Source organism: Arvicanthis niloticus, chromosome 2, assembly GCF_011762505.2.
Source record: "Arvicanthis niloticus isolate mArvNil1 chromosome 2, mArvNil1.pat.X, whole genome shotgun sequence".
Classification (NCBI taxonomy): Eukaryota; Metazoa; Chordata; class Mammalia; order Rodentia; family Muridae; genus Arvicanthis; species Arvicanthis niloticus.
Window position 1 is genome coordinate 82,299,689 of NC_047659.1, and position 17,130 is coordinate 82,316,818.

At 37.1% G+C, this 17,130-nt stretch overlaps 1 long non-coding RNA gene across 1 annotated transcript in view; it reads left to right on the forward strand.

The window, feature by feature from the left end:
* LOC143441178 (uncharacterized) overlaps nucleotides 1-16,675 on the forward strand; it is a 19,913-nt gene extending 3,238 nt beyond the window's left edge. The window contains exons 2-3 of the long non-coding RNA XR_013108406.1: nucleotides 14,981-15,135; nucleotides 16,515-16,675. This is a non-coding gene — a long non-coding RNA (uncharacterized LOC143441178). The remainder of the gene's footprint in view (nucleotides 1-14,980; nucleotides 15,136-16,514) is intronic.
* The last annotated feature ends 455 nt before the right edge of the window (nucleotides 16,676-17,130 follow it).

A 17,130-nucleotide genomic window follows, 5' to 3' on the forward strand; every position in this document is an offset into this window, starting at 1 on the left:
CTACGAAGTTGGAAATCACACAATCCTTCCAACCTTTCTGTGTATCTTCTATATTAGCATTGTGAGTAGATCATTGGAGTTTCTCAATTGTTGATATTTGACACAACCTTAGGTTAAGAAAACCACTTTCTCTTTAATGTTTCAGTTGTAGAGTTTGTGTGTGTGTGTGTGTGTGTGTGTGTGTGCAGATGCCAGAGAAGGAGAGAAGGAGGTGTGTCCTGCTGTATCATATAGTTTCTGTCTATAGTTCCCTTGGAGCTATACTAGCAGTTAGTGTGTCCAAACAAAAGTTTCTGTCTTCACCCCTCAGAGTGCTGGGGTGACAGGTGTATGTGTACAGGTCCAGTACTTTAAGTGGGTGCTAGAGATTGAAATTTTAAATCTCATGCTCGTATAAGCATCTTCTCTACTGTGCTATCTATCTCCCTAGCTTCCTCTTTTATCATACGCATTGCATTGTTTTAAATTTATGTTAATTTGTACATCTCCCTGTTTCGACTGTGAGTTCTTTAGCACTTACTTTTGTAGACCTTGTGATTAGAATGTAGTTGGGGCCAAATACTTGTTATTTGTTTTGATAGCTAAACTGTGGAATGTGAGGAATTTTATTATTTACTAAAGGTTAGATAGTCTATTAGAGTTCACATTTTTTCTTGAACATCAGTCAATGTGTGATGTTCTCATGAGGAATCTGGATGAACTTGCCTAGAAAGAAGGGGAGGAGCCTTGTGGATTCCAGTGCTACGAATGTGCAGTGCAGAGTGAGAGCCACTCAGAACATACAGTCCTTGCTAAACTGCGGGGCAGTCTCTGCATATGGTCGTGGGAGATTGTGGTTTCTAAACTAAGGAAGAAACAGACACTCTTACAGGGTAATTTGCTATTTTCCTGTTAAAGGTTTTTCTTTTTTCTGCCTGCTTTCTGAAGTAAATATTCTGAGGTGATGATCCAGCCAAGTTTGCAGAAGCATTTCTCCCTACTTTGTGAATGCTTTATTTTTTCCTGTCTTGGTCTGATCAGGCTACTATGAGAACTGAAGATCTTTTGATCTTTTTTCAAAGAGAGGAAGGAAGGGAAAAGGGAGAGAGAGAGAGAGAGAGAGAGAGAGAGAGAGAGAGAGAGAGAGAGAGAGAGAGAGAGAGAGCTTTGCTTCTGGAGAAATAAGCAGAAACACAGAAAATGTTAAGCGGAGATTTGCATTGCTGCTTTGTTTTGTAGATTAGCAAACTGGAAATAAGCTAGATGCTACAAAAATGCTGAATTCATCCCATTACCATATATTGGAAGTACTTTACATCTTTTGAAAATTAATTTATAGATAGATTAGCAAGTTTCTATACTTCTTTATCTCTAGCACCAGGAACTGGATTGGAGAACAAAGTGAGGAGTGTTGTAACTTACACATTGTAACTATTTTGTGGCAAAGGAAGCTATGGAGGCAAGTAGGAAGCTCCTAAGAATCCCGTGATTCTAGAATTGTAGTCAGTTCTAAATAACTAGATTTAAATGGTTTTCCTTTCTCAGTTTCTGTTCATGTGCATGTTAATCGGAATAATTACTGCTTCCACAAATGTTGCCTCACACAGTCAATTAAATGAAAGAGGTCGGGCAAGAGCTTCATAATCTGTTCTGCTACCTGTACATGTAAAGAAAGACAGAATATGTGACAGCCTACATAGCAATGTTACTATAAAGGGAAACAAAAAGGATTAATTTCATATTCAAAGTTAAAAAATAATGGTAACAATGTTAATAAAATTAAAAAACAAAAAACAGGCTTTCTTGGTCCAAATGTTATCCAAAGCAAAACATCTTCTGACTTTTTTTTTAAGCTATGGGAAAAAAAAAAACTGTTAAGATGTTTCTCAAGTTTAAAAGTAGAGCATACACTACCAAGGTGGTCTCTCAAGTAACCAAGTAACAGATGATGTTTATATTATAAAAGATAGACAATACTTTTTTTCCCCCAAAGTACACTGATGTCTGGTACAAGCTGGCAGCTGTTTATAATTTATGACTAGTGGAAATATTTGTGACTTGTAATAACACTGTTGTGGGTAGAACAGAAAAATAATAGGCTCCAAGATATTCAGGAGAAAAAAGAAAGACACGAAGGGAAACTATTTCTCATCTTGGAGATTCTAGCTAGTGTAAAGAAAGGCAAGCCACTTCATGCTGAGGTCCATGTCTCCCACGTACATGCATAGGATGAGTCTGAGGCGCACTGTCTAAGACAAACCACCCCCTCTTTTCCTGAAATGGTTTGTTGATAATGATTTTATCTCAATCAGGGAAGTAAACAAAACCAAAATGAAAACTAAGACAAATCAACGAGGAGCCAAATGTAAAAGGATGAAAATATTCTAAAAAAAATTAATAATAATAATAAATAAGTAAAAAACTTGTCAGAAATAATATAAGCACATTTAAAAATAACTAAAAGTGATTTGTCATTTAGAAATGTGCTTTCCACTCCCAAGTTCAGTTTTTACAATCCTCAGCTAGAGGAAATTATTTCTTAGTTTTAAACAAAAGGAGCCCTCCTGGCCCAATGTGGCTGTATTCCAAAGTTGGCTGAAGAGCAGAAAGGGATTAGCTTTGGAATGCTGGATTCACTGTGGTTTTCAACCCTGGGTGCTGAGCTTCAGCAGGTGACAGGAAAAACAGAAAGTGAGCATTCAGAACAGGAATCCACAGGAAAGCAAACATCTGGATTCAGCAGCTCGGCAGTACATGGGTAAGTGCTTCTGTGCTTCCCTCTGCATTTTCTTTTTGCATTCCAACATAATGGAACCCTGACCTAGAATACTAAACAAGAAGAGGTTCCCAGATGGTCAAAATACAGTAATAGTTTGTATATGTCTTTTAACTGGAAGACATGCCATTCTCATGTGTTTGAACCCTCAATCCTCAGCTGAAGGGGATGTTTTGTGAGGCTGTGGCATCTGTAGGGGCAGGAGGCATGGCTGCCTGGTGGAGATCAATCACTGATGGATGTCTATCACTCAGTCCTGATTCTGGTCCTCTCTCTTTCTCTTACCTCTCCAGATGTAAACGAGCCATGTGATATACTACTCTCCTGTCTTGTGCTGCCTGTACCATCCTGTTTTCTACACTAAAGGGAATTTTTGTCGGCCTTTTGATGTTGTAGGCCAAAGTAAGCCCCTTCTCTATGGAATTGCTTCTGTATTTTATTACATCAATGGAGATACTTTCTAAAGTTAAATATAGATCTGCTCTCCGATCTAGTCACTGTACTCAAAATATCTATCCAAGCGAAGGGAATGTATGTGTGCATATGAACCTACTCACGAATGTTAGTTGTTAGTAAGAGCTCTAAACTAGAGCTAATACAAAAGTCATAAAAAAGTGGGTAAAGCCATGTTCATAGTATTCATATTGTTTATGACATGGAACCATATCAGTGATACATTCCACCAGAGAATCCAGGAAATCAAGAGTATAATTCCACTTTAATTATAGACAGTGCAAAAACTACAGGATACTACAAAAGGAAAATATTAGGAATTATGGATGTCTTCATTATCTTGATGGTGACCATATACAGTTTATAGAATAAGACAATGTAAATGTATATAGGCTAAAAGATATTATTTTATACTTTAAACACTTACTTATTGTGTGACAACTAAATGTCAACAAAGCAGCTAAAAAGTTATCACTCTTAAAGCAGTATCATAATATACTTATTCAGTGATTGTTTTTATGTTGCTGATTTTTGTCTCACTCTCTAGGGTAGATTAACCTCAGTGTTCTTGTGGGAGTAAATGTGGGCAAAGGGCATGATATACATATATTAAAATATCATGATTAGACTCATCATATTATACTCATTGGAATTTGAAAAAGAAGACCAGGTTTCTACTCTACCCTATAAAAGCGATACTTTCTCTTTTATGGGCTAGAAATGAGCCATGAGAGAGGCAGTCATGAACTGAGTTGTAATGGCTCTTATTCAGTAAGGTCGATCACCTTGATAGGACAGTGTTAGTTTCCCACCACAATATTCCATATGGTAAAAGAAGCATTGGGTGCTGAGTGAGAATCAGACATAGCAAGGACATGAGAAACTAGATCCAGAATTAGACTGAACATATGTCCAAGGATAATCATTTACTTCTTATGTGCTATGCTGACATGGAAAATTCCAAGGTTCTTCAGCCTGCAGACACCATCAAATACAATACACCTTTATGTTATATGTACTACTTCCAGATCTTGGAAGCCCATAGTATTTCTTTAAGGTGCTTATCTATTTTTCTGGGGTTCATTCAGATAAAAAGAAAAGTCTCAAGAATTTTCTCCTTTTAGATTTGAATTTACCCTGAATCATTTTCTTCTCCCCCTGTAGGGCTCTGTTCCCAGAGCAAAAGGGGAGAGGCTTACTAATGTTCTATTTAGTTATTTTACTTTCCTTGAAATGTTCCTCCTGTTCTCTCTTCAGACTGTAGAAGGTCCACATATGCTCTCTGTTTTAGGAAACTCCGGCTGCCTAAATATTTCTGCAACACTATTGTTTATACCTGGGTCTGAGCGGATGGAAACTTCAAAGTCACAGACAAGTGTTTAATTTTTATGTCTGTTTCTCCCACCATACTTGTGTTCCTGCCTTTAAAAATCAGTTGCAGGTGGTGTGATCTACTTTTTCTTAGGAAGACTGGAACGATGTCTATCTGTCTCAGATTGGTCACTTACACAGATGAAGGAAACAATTCCACACAAATTTGGATTGGGTGAGCCAATGAGTTTAATGGAGTTGGGCAGCTGAAAGAGGCTGAAAACCACGTGCAGCAGTAAAAGCTGTGTCACTGAAGTGGTCTCCATAACTGGCAGGTTGCTCCAACAAAGAGCTTACTCTTAGCAGTAATCATTTGTTGTTTATGAAACTTCAGGCAGGAAGTCCTGTGAACATTGTGATTTTGTGTGTGTGTGTTTATGTGTGTGTGTGTGTGTGTGTGTGTGTGTGTGAACTTCATTAGATCCCCTCTCTTTTGCATTGTTGCAAAGAATAGTAAGTCAACTATTACATATTCATATACTCCTTTTTGTGTGCTCTGCTAGCTCATGTTACAGCTTTTGTTTCAATTTGGAGCCATAACATAACCTTCTTAAATACACTTAAGTTACCAGTTACACTCAGCTCACATAGTCACCACTATGCGCAAATATCCACTAAAGTGACAATATTATAAACAACTACAAGCACAGAGAACTCGTCTGCCCATGTTACTACCAGGGTCACAGTGATTATAAGTTCTCCTGTTGAAAATGCATCCTGATTTATGAAACATAACGACCGAAACAAACAGTGATTTGTTTACAAAGATTATGTCTTAACTGCAAAGCAATGTAATATTGAGTATTTCTGATTGCCTAAGACTTAGCGCTTAACCACTAAGTGCTTTACATATTTCCTTTACTCAAATCTTACAGCAGCACTAGGGAATTTGAATTATTGTTTTCAATTGCTACATTGTAGATGTCAAAACTGAGGACTGTGGAGGTGAATAAACTTGCCTAAGGACATATAGCTTGCCAGTTGAAGAATGGAAAATTTAACATGAGTCAACTTGATCCTCTGAGGTTGAGTGCAGTGAATGAAGCTAAAGCTTCTAGGACTTCGTGCTGCTACACTGACACTTGTTAATCTTTGTTCTCAACTACATTTGTTCTCAATGGATTTGCTAGTGTATGATCAATGTACACTCAAAGAAAAAATAAATTTTTGTTTTTGTCTGCTCTGAATGTGGCCAAAATAGTACTTTAGGAAAACACAGATTTTTGACGGACTCCAGCAATGGAATCCTGCTTTCATAAGAATATATGCAAAAGTCCTGACAATGGCCAGGCAAAGAACGTAGGTTGAACAAAGATAAAACACATGCATTTCTGGAGGCCAAAGGCACATGTGGTGTAAGAGCCTCATCCTTTACTTCTTTGAGCATTAAAGGCAGTGAAGTGTCAACTCCTTTCAAATCATGAATACTGGTGTTCAGAAGAACATGAGATAATACTCAAATAATAAACAAATGTTTATTCCAGTCAGTTGTCTAGTCTAGCCAAGCTTCCACCAATCACTTGAACCTAAGGATATGACTATAAATAAACGACTCCTTACAGGGATACTGTGCTTACTGTTTGACTTTATCTTCTATTTCCTAAGAATTAAACAATGTCTTTTCTCAGCATGTGCTTCTCAGATCGCTTCAGGAGGCATACAATGAGACATGTAGTTACCTGCTCATCTGTGAAAAACACACTAAAACACTCACTTGTATATATCAATCAATTTGGCTCTTCTTATATTCTCCTGTAGAACCAAGGAATCATAACACATGGCTAGTCAGCTTCTTAAACCTGTTCCAGTGCTCAGTGCGGAATAAGGATATTCCCAATCACATCACCAGCAAGTAACTACTGATATCAGTTTAAATTTCTGCAGTGAAGCGACAAACACAGATTATTTCATCACAGGTAATGCTAATGAGCTAACCTTTACATACTGTGAGTATCTGCTGACTTTGCTACTCCTGTCTGAAGAGGCAAGACTGTGTTACATCTGCTTATTGTGACGTATTCATACTGGACACAGCAGTAAACTTTTCCTTCTGTTTTAACTTACTCTACCTACTGTTCCCCAAGCCATGGAATGAACGAACCAACAGTAAATGTCAGAATCAGGACATAATCTCTCTTGAAAACTTGAATTGCAAATTTAACTGGAATGTGACAAGTATGATGACCAGAAAAAAATTTTCAACTCACCCTTCTAAAACTTAGAACAAATTGTTGAGAGAAAACACAAAGCAGAAAAATTGATTGTCTTGAACCATTAGAAGAAATTGTTGATATAGTAAAAAGAGGTCTAACAGGATAAAATTGATTTTGTTGGTTGCTTTCAAGAGTTTTGCTTCAGTTATGATTTAATTAGGATATTAGCAAACTATGATATATTTGATAAAAGAAATTTGATGAACAACAAATAAATAATAATATACACATTCTTTTTTGGTTTTTGAATATATGTCCTTTCTTTTTTTGTTTTTTTATTGGATAATTTATTTACATTTCAGATGTTATCCTCTTTCCCCATTCCCCCACCCCCCACCCCACCCAGGAACCCCCTATCTCATACCTCCTCTTCCTGCTTCTTTGAGGATGTGTCCCCACCCACCTTACCACTCCCACCTCCCCACTCTCGAATTCTCCCACAATGGGGCATCCAGCCTTCATGGGACCAAGGACCTCCTCTCCCACCTATGCCCAGAAAGGCATTCCTCCTCTACATAAACAGCTGGAGCTATGGGGGCCCTCTCTATGTGCTTCCAGGCTGGTGGTTTAAACCCTGGGGAGATCTGGTTGATTGGTATTGTTGCTCTCCCCATGGGGCTGCAAACCCCCTTCAGCTCCTGTCTTCTCTCTCACTCCACCACTGGGAACCCCATGGTCAGTTCAATGGTTAGCTGTGAGCATCTGCCTTTGTATATGTCAGGCTCTGGCAGACCTCTAAAGAGAGAGCTAAATCAGGCTCCTGTCAGCATGTACTTCCTGACATCCACATCAGCTTCTGCCTTTGGTGACTGCACATGGGATGAATACCCAGGTGAAATGGTCTCCAGACGGCCCTTCCTTCAGTTTCTGTCCCACACTTTGTCTCCATATTTGCACTCATGAGTATTTTGTTACTCCTTCTAAGAAGGACAGAGGCATCCAAACTTTGATCTTCCTTCTTCATGAGCTTCATGTGGTCTGTGAGTTGTATCTTGGGTATTGTGAGCTTTAGGGCTAATATCCACTTATCAGTGAGTCATACCATGTGTGTTCTTTTGTGATTGGGTTACCTCACTCCGGATAATATTTTCTAGTTCCATCCATTTGCCTAAGAATTTCATGAATTCATTGTTGTTAATAGTTGAGTTTGTTTATGTAGTGGATTACATTGATGGATTTCCGAATATTGAACCATTCCTGCATTCCTGGGATAAAGCCTACTTGATCATGATGGATGATTGTTTTGATGTATTCTTGGATTCAGTTTGCGAGAATTTTATTGAGTATTTTTGCATCAATATTCATAAGGGAGATTGGTCTGAAGTTGGGTCTCTTTGTTGGGTCTTTGTGTGGCTTAGGTATGAGTGTAATTGTAGCTTCATATAACAAATTGGGTAGTGTTCCTTCTGTTTCTATTTTGTGGAATAGTTTGAAGAGAATTGGTAGTAGTGTAGAGTGAAAAATTATAAAGACCATTTTATGAAATATGTAGACTTTTTCTTTGCCCTTAGACCTGGGCAGAAAAATGCAAGTTCCAGAAAGCAGAACTGAATGTAAGATTTTCACTACCCCAGGACACATTCCAGGTGAAGGACATTGCCCCTGAATCAGAGGACACTTGCTGGATTATATTCCTCAAGCCTCAGGCAGCAGGCCCATCTGTGGGTGTGGGGGGGCCCCGAAGCAGGAAGACACATTCCTGACTATAAAAAATACAAGCCATCTAGGTAGGGCTGTGACTGGAGGAAGTGAGAAATATTTTGTAATGACGGTATAGGGGACAGTGACTTGGTAAGACAACATTTTTGAGAAAAATTATTGTACTGAGTAATTTCCATGGCTATTAACCTTTCAGGGTGGGTTTCTCTGGAATGTTTCGCTATTCTTATGTTATGTATCCTTGGCAACCCCTCACCCCCTCCCCACTCCCCTGGTTTGTGGTTTTGCTCTTTAAAAGACCCCTTACCCATCACTCTGGGCCAAACCTTGCTCTTCAGAGAGAGAGCTTGTGGTTTGACTGCCAGCCAATTTCCCTAATAAAGCCTCTGCTGATTGCATCCAGGTATGGTTTCTTGTGATCTTTGGGTGGTCATGATCTCCTGAGACTTGAGGAAGGGTCTCCCGAGTATGGGGGTCTTCAGTAGGTCTTCCTTGAAGGTATAGAATTCTGCACTAAAAATAAACCCATCTTGTCTTAGACTTTTTTTTTTTTTTTTTTGGTGGTAAGAGTTTTAATGACTGCTGCTATTTCTGTAGGGGTTATGGGACTGTTTAGATGGTTTATCTGCTCCTGATTTAACTTTGGTACCTGGTACCTGTCTAGAAAATTGTCCATTTCATTCAGATTTTCCAGTTTTGTTGAATATAGGTTTTTGTAGTAGGATCTGATGATTTTTTTTAAATTTCTTCAGTTTCTGTTGTTATGTCTCCCTTTTCAGTTCTGATTTTACTAATTTGGATACTGTCTCTGCGCCCTCTGGTTAGTCTGGCTAAGGGTTTAGGTATCTTGCTGATTTTCTCAAAGAATCAGCTCCTGGTTTTGTTGATTCTTTGTATAGTTCTTTCTGTTTCTACTTGGTTAATTCCAGCCCTGAGTTTGATTATTTCCTCAGTCTACTCCTCTTGGGTATATTTGCTTCTTTTTGTTCTAGAGCTTTCAGGTGTGTTGTCAAATTGCTAGTGTATGCTCTCTCCAGTTTCTTTTTTGTAGGTATTTAGAGTTATGAGTGTTCCTCTTAGCATTGCAGTCATTGTGTCCCATACATTTTGGTATGACAAGCCTTCATTTCCATTAAATTCTAAAAAGTCTTTCATTTCTTTATTTCTTCCTTGATCAAGTCATCATTGAGTGGAACATTGTTCAGTTTCCAAGTGTATGTGGGCTTTCCATTGTTTTTGTTATTATTGAAGATCAACCTTATTCTGTGGTGATCTGATAGGATGCAGGGGATTATTTCAATCTTTTTGTATTTGTTGACCAATTATATGGTCTATTTTAAAGACGGTACCATGAGGTGCTGAGAAAAAGGTATATTCTTTTGTTTTAGGATGAAATGTTCTATACATATATGTTAAATCCATTTGGTTCATAACTTCTGTCAGTTTCACTGTGTCTCAGTTTAGTTTCTGTTTTCATGATTTGTCTATTGCTGAGAGTGGGGTGTTGAAGTCCCCCACTATTATTTTGTGAGATGCAATGTATGCTTTGAGCTTTAGTAAAGTTTCTTTTATATATGTGGGTGCCCTTTCATTTGGGGCATAGATGTTCAGAATTGAGAGTTCATCTTGGTACATTTTTCCTTTGATAAGTATGAAGTTATCGTCTTTATTTTTTTTTATTACTTTTGGTTGAAAATCGATTTTATTTGATATTAGAATGGCTACTCCAGCTTGTTTTGGGGGACCATTTGCTTGGAAAACTGTTTTCCAGCCTTTTACTATGAGTAGTGTCTGTCTTTTTCACAGAGGTGCATTTCCTGTATGCAGCAAAATTCTGGGTCCTTTTTCTAGATCCAGTCTGTTAGTCTACCTCTTTTGGGGGGTGGGGGATTGAGTCCACTGATGTTAGGAGATATTGAGGAAAAATGATTGTTGCTTCCTGTTACTTTTGTTATTAGAGGTTGAATTATATTTGTGTGGCTATCTTCTTTTGGTTTTGTTGGAAGATTACTTTCTTGCTCTTTCTAGGTTGTAGTTCCCCTCCTTGTGTTGGAGTTTTCCATCTATTATCCTTTATAGGACTGGATTTGTTTAAAGATATTGTGCAAACTTGGTTTTTATCACGGAATATCTTGGTTTCTCCATCTACAGTTTTTGAAAGTTTTGCTGGGTATAGTAGTCTGGCCTGGCACTTGTGTTCTCTTAGGGTCTGTATGATATCAGTCTAGGATCTTCTGGCTTTTATAGTCTCTGGTGAGAAGTCTGGTGTAATTCTTATAGGTCTGTCTTTGTTACTTTACCTTTTTCCCTTACTGCTTTTAGTATTTTTTCTTTGTTTTGTGCATTAGATGTTTTGATTATTATGTGATGGGAGGAATTTCTTTTCTGTTCTAGTCTATTTGGAGTTCTGAAGGCTTCTTGTATGTTCACGGGCATCTCTTGCTTTAGGTTTGGGAAGTTTTACTCTATAATTTTGTTGAAGATATTTACTGGCCCTTTAAGTTGGGAATCTTCACTGTCATCTATACCTATTATCCCTGGTTTGGTCTTTTCATTGTATCCTTAATTTTCTGGATGTTTTGGGTTAGGAGCTTTTTGCATTTTGCATTTTCTCTGACAATGTTTTTTGTCAATGTTTTCCATGGTTCTCTCTGCACATGAGATTCTTCTATCTCTTGTATTCTCTTGGTGATGCTTGCATCTATGACTTCTGATTTCTTTCCTAGGTTTTCAATCTCCAGGGTAATCTTCTTTTGGAATTTTAAAAAATTGTTTCTACTTCCATTTTTAGATCCTGGATGGTTTTGTTTAATTCCTTCACCTGTTTGGTTGTGTTTTCTTGCAATTCTTTAAGTGATTTTTGTGTTTCCTCTTTAAGAGCTTCTACCTGTTTATCCGTGTTCTCCTGTTTTTCTTTAAGGGAGTTATTTGTGTCTTAAAGTCCTCTATCATCATCATGAGAAGTGATTTTAAATCAGAATCCTGCTTTTCTGTTGTGATGGAGTGTCCAAGGCTTGCTATGGTGGGAGAACTGGGTTCTGATGATGCCAGGTAACCTTGGTTTCTGTTGCTTATGTTCTTGTGCTTGCCTTTCACCATCTGGTTATCTTTAGTGCTACCTGCACTCACTGTCTCTGACTGGAGCCTGTTTTTCCAGTTATCTTGCTTGTGTCAGAAATCCTCAGGGTCCAGTTGTCTCTGTGGTCCTCTGATCCTGAGCTCCTGGGCGAAAGAGTTCCTGGGACTCAGGCTTTCTCAGAAATGGAGATCCTAAAATCCTATGATCCTGGGTATGCTAGAGCTCCTGAGAATCCAGCTTTCTAAACTGCTCTGAGTGCAGTGGATTGTCTGCTGCTTTGAGTGTAATGGTTCCTCTACTGCTCTGAGTGCAGTGGTTCTTCTGGGATGGGTCAGGATATGGTGTCTTCAGGGGAGCAGACCAGCTAGGAGTCTGCCCCATCAGAAAAGCAATATATACATTTTTTATCCCATCCTTTCAGTGTATGAAATGCTGAAGTAGCATAGTCACTAGTATTATCTATAGGTTTTGCATCACAGAGCACTGACTCCTGAAGAACTTCAGTACTGTTTTTTCGAGTGAGCGAATTCCTAGTGAACTCTGAAAAGTTAATATAAAGATCATCATTTCATCTACTGAAGTGACTATTGGGAAGGTGTATTGGGAAAATAAAGCCTCCATTTTCCTGACATTTTTTGCATTTTCCTTAGATTCAAGGCATGTGTCATGAGGCCAGACTGCATCTTTGCATTGTTATGTTGAGTATAAATCTATTGTCAAGCCTCTTGGACACAACATGAGACTTGTGAATTGTGAACATCCCTTATACTAGTCTCTCCTGACTTGCATACATATGATGACTCATATCAGCCAGTCCATCTTTATCCAAGGAAGCATAGGAGCATATTAAATTATATTAACTCTTGGAGGTCATACTCTTGGGAACTTGAGATAATCTATTTTACATATAACCTTAGTTAGTTTCAATATTTTGCATATTTAAGTCTACTAAGCTAACCTGAGCTGATGCATTCACTTCTACACACAGATTTACCTACCATAAGAATACTGGAGAATGATACTCTTTACCCTCAACATGGTGTTCACCAAACTGCATGTGGCTAGTATTGTTGCTCTGACTCTCATGCGGTGTGTGTGTCTCTGTGTGTGTGTGTGTGTGTGTGTGTGTGTGTGTACCAACTTTCAATTGTATAATATCTAATTCTAGACTGATGGGCACATTCAGGTTAATGCCTAGGAAGTTAGTTTCTATGTCTAATTTATCTGTGAGCCATATCTGTCATATTTCAATATCTAGTGTCCTGCTATGCCTTTAAGATTAAACTCTCAGAAGCCAGTCTATTATGTCAATTCCTTTGTTTTAACTGAATATTCTTCTATATTATATGCATAGGAATAAGTCAGAATATTTAAGAATAAATGAATCATTAAGACATATGCTCCAGCATAAGGATATCCAGAATATGACATGTACATATTATAGTTACAGCATATGTCAGAATTTTTTTTCTTTCTTTTTCAATAAAAGATCCAGGCACTTGCTCCCAATGAATGTATCCATCAATTCACCTAACCATACATCCATTCATGTATATATATTTTTTCAAGTACATATAAAATTCTTTCCTGTGTCAGCATTAATTTAAGCATTGGATAAAGAGGTACTGAATTTGAGTTTCAAAAATGAAACAAGACAGTCAGTGTATATAATTCATTGTTGTCTGTAAGTCTCTAATCAAAAAAAAAAAAAAAAAAAAGAAAAAGAAAAGAAAATGTCTTCCTTCATCTTTAATTTCAAATTTTCCCTGTTAGTAGCATTACATTGGTAAAAGTATTGTACCTAAAGTAGAACAAATTAATTGACATTCCTATACATCATTCATCTTTTTGAGTATTATAAAATTGCTATAACATTTGACTTTCATAGTTAGTGTCTGGAAAAATAAAAAATGCTCAAACATAAAAAGAGTAATAGAATCTGGAAGGAGCTGTTAAATTTTTATGCATACGACTCAGAGTTGAATTGCAATTATGTAGTAAGTACATGTGTACTACAGCAGACTATTCAGCAAACCTAGCAGTTATGCAAGGTCATAACATAGGAAATGAGCTTCACATTAAAGGAAATGACAAATGTCTAAAAGAGCACAGGGTCAAAAGGTAGAATAGCTGAGTTTGAATGGAGGCTTGTTTCTGACTGAGTTATAAGATTCGCTTTCCAGTTCACCAGTGTGTCATTACCTTAGTTGCGTGCCCTTTTTGCTCTGCAAGTAATTAATCAGAGAACTAAGTTTTCCTCCTGCTTACAGACTGGAAATGCCCAGCTCCATCTGTCTTCAACTATTTACCATGCTATATTACTGACTCCCTGTTTTTTTTTTTTTTTTTTTTATTGAGTCTTAAAATGCTACATATTTTGCAACTGCGAATGATGGCGCCAACATATGGTTTTAATTGAACGATTCTAGTATATCCATATGAACAAAGAAGAAAAATAAAATCTTAAACAACTTCTTTACTTTTGTAAATGTTTTTAAATAAAAAAAATTTATGGTGTGAAATGTCGATGTTAAATCAAGAAAAATTTATAGTTGTTTATTTTTACCTTTACTGTTGACTATGCCTAAAAGCCAGAAATAATCAGACACAGCTTCCATTCAGATGCATTTATGAGTTCTGAAGTTTGAGGGACTATTACAGAAGTCAGACTATAGCTTACCTTGTCTGTCTATGGCCTTATGGTGGCTCAGGAGCTGCCAGCTTGATTTAGCTCTTTATTCTAGAAAGACTGTAAGGATTTAACACACTACTTCTTGTTTTCACCGATTTTTATGTCTGTGAAATCTTGCCTATGAAATCCTTTTCTTGGGAGTGAAGGAATTTCAATTAGTTTGTGGTTCTCCTCACCCAAACCAGTTTGGTAAAACCTGGTGTGGTATGTCAGAAGTAATGACTGAGGTAGGTTGTGGGAGAATTCTAACTCTTCAAGAAAGTTTGGCTCAGAGTAAAGGAGCCTCTGCTATAACATTTGCTGTTAAATAAAGCATTCATAATTCTTTTGTATATACTTATTGTGTTGGTGTTCTCATAGTGGATTGTTTGAGTTGGACACTATTGGCAGCTTTCAATATACAGGTGTGGAATTCTTAGTCCTAATAGTTAATGTAGACAGAACAGTTAAGTGTCCTCTGTTTGAGATTGGCTTCTATGGCATCAGTCTTTTAGTTTTTTTTTTTTTTTCTGTCACTCTCAACAGCATGTTTATAGCCATTTTTCCCTCTTTTTGGCAAGGAATTTATATATTAAGAAAAACTATTATTAAGCAAGTGGGTTTTCTTTTGACCTATATGTTTTATAGATTATCTTGGTCTCACATTATTTAGTATCATGAATGCTGAATTCATTATGCCACATTTGATCTTTCACCTTTATTCCAATGAAAATAAGACAATTCTGAATTGTGCATTTTCTCACTTTCTTGTGTACAAGTTTGAAAACAAGATAGAAGTTCAAGATTATGGAGCTGCAAGAGGAAGAACCTGGGAAACTAATGAACCACTGGAGGAAAGCAAGGAGGAAAAACCAGATCCTCTTGAGACTAAGCCATAAATAGTATGAAAATTTGTCAGTGTCAAGATATTGAGGTATCAGGGCTTACTGTTACTATTTTTATGGCTTGTAATATTGAAAAAATTATTATAGTAGATTAATGGTACATGATAAGCATCATTATGATATTTTTATATGTGTGTATATTATAGTTTGATCATTGACAAAATTTTTTGTGAAGAGTCAAATAGACTTTTGGAGAGTCAAGAGATAAAACTAATGGTATTATAGGTAGTTTTGACAACAGGGAAGATGAACGTTCCTAAATCTTAGGGATTAAAATAAATATGTATTAATGATATGTAATTATATAAAACTTATCAGTACAAAGAGTAATAATGTACACTTTATAATATAGATCTACTAAAGAGAAAAATGAAATGAGGAGATTAATACTTTTTAATTTTAACTTAAAAGTAGGGTTCTCAGTCAACAAAATTAGTTATAAAGTTTCTCCTGTCAGTGTTTGTCTGGATAAATTTTGATGTTATGTATAAAAATATTTCACCATTTACAGTGTCTTCTCATATAGATTTTTGCTGAATGCTGGTATTAATCCAAGTCTACATGATTTTATGGGATATGTCTACTGCTTAGAAGGAGTTGTAGAATTTGATTAGATTCATCTCTTTTAACTTAAATAAAAAACACAATTCTTTCTCTCTCTCTGTATCTCTGTATCTCTCTGTATCTTTCTCTGTATCTCTCTCTCTCTTGCTTTCTCTCCCTCTCTCTCTATCTCTCTCTATCTCTCTCTTTCTCTGAACTTCTGTCAGAGGACAACCTATGGTTGGTTCTTTCTTTCTGTTGTATTATTGTATTGGTCCCACAATTTATTGTGTGTTGACAGGCATGGTGGTAAGTGTCTACCCACCAAACCATCTGGTTATCACTCCCAGAATTGCGAGAGCCAAACCCAGGAAATTACCTGCTGTTCTAAGAGAACCTCAGGAAATGACCTGCTGTTCTAGAAAGCCTGGTCAGTACAAGATTATGAAAGAACTTTTGAGGATTTCAGGTCCCAGGAACTTACAGAATGCCTGGCATTTCCTGGGAGCTGGATATGACAGTGGGATGGTCTTAGACAATGATGATTTAATAGTGGGATAGCCCTAAGCAAAGACCCTTGCCTAAACTTCCCGTTTTACTGTGTCTTTATAACCTGCCCCCAAAACTAAAGTTTCAGAGCTTGATCAGAACTCCAGACTAGCTCTCATTCTTTGTCTCTTTTCCCTTCATTCTTTCACCCCCTTCCCTAAGGTCTCATCGAATCCCTGCGGGGCGGGGCACAGAATTACCCCCAAATTACCACTTTTTAATATACTATTACTTTGAATTGGATATTACATAGACTTTATTACCACAGTTAAATAGATTTTGAAAATGTGTATCTTTTTATATGCTTATATTGCAGGTAAACAAAATGCCTGGAAGTTCAGTGAATTCAATCTTCTGTGTGAATGAAGATCTGAAACTGTATTTTAATGGTACCAAAATGTATAAAATAGCTTAATGTTATTCTAATTCAAATGTTGTCATTGGAAAGCCTTAATTTTACTATAAAATTTCCACGTGGACATTTTTGCCTTTATAATTTTAGCTAAATTCATTAATAGTCATTACCACCAGTTTTGTGGCTGTAGAGTGAAAAATTATAAAGACTATTTTATAAAATATATACAAGCTTTTTCTTTACCCCTAGACCTGAGCAAAAGAATACAGGTTCCAGAAATCGGAACTGAATGTAAGATTTTAGGCCTTCACTGCCCCGGAATACACTCCCGGAAGAGTACATTATCCTTGAGTCAGAGGACACTTGCTAGATTAACATTCCTCAAGCCTCAGGGAAGAAAACCCACCTGTGGGTGGGGAAGGCCCAAAGCAAGAAGACACATTCCTGACCACAAAGAGAAATGCAAGTCATCTAGGTGAGACTGAGAAATAGTTGAGCTAGTGACAGGGCAAGACTACATTTTGAGAATAGAGTGCTTTCCACATAACCCTGATTCACTTAGGTTGTTCCTCTGGAA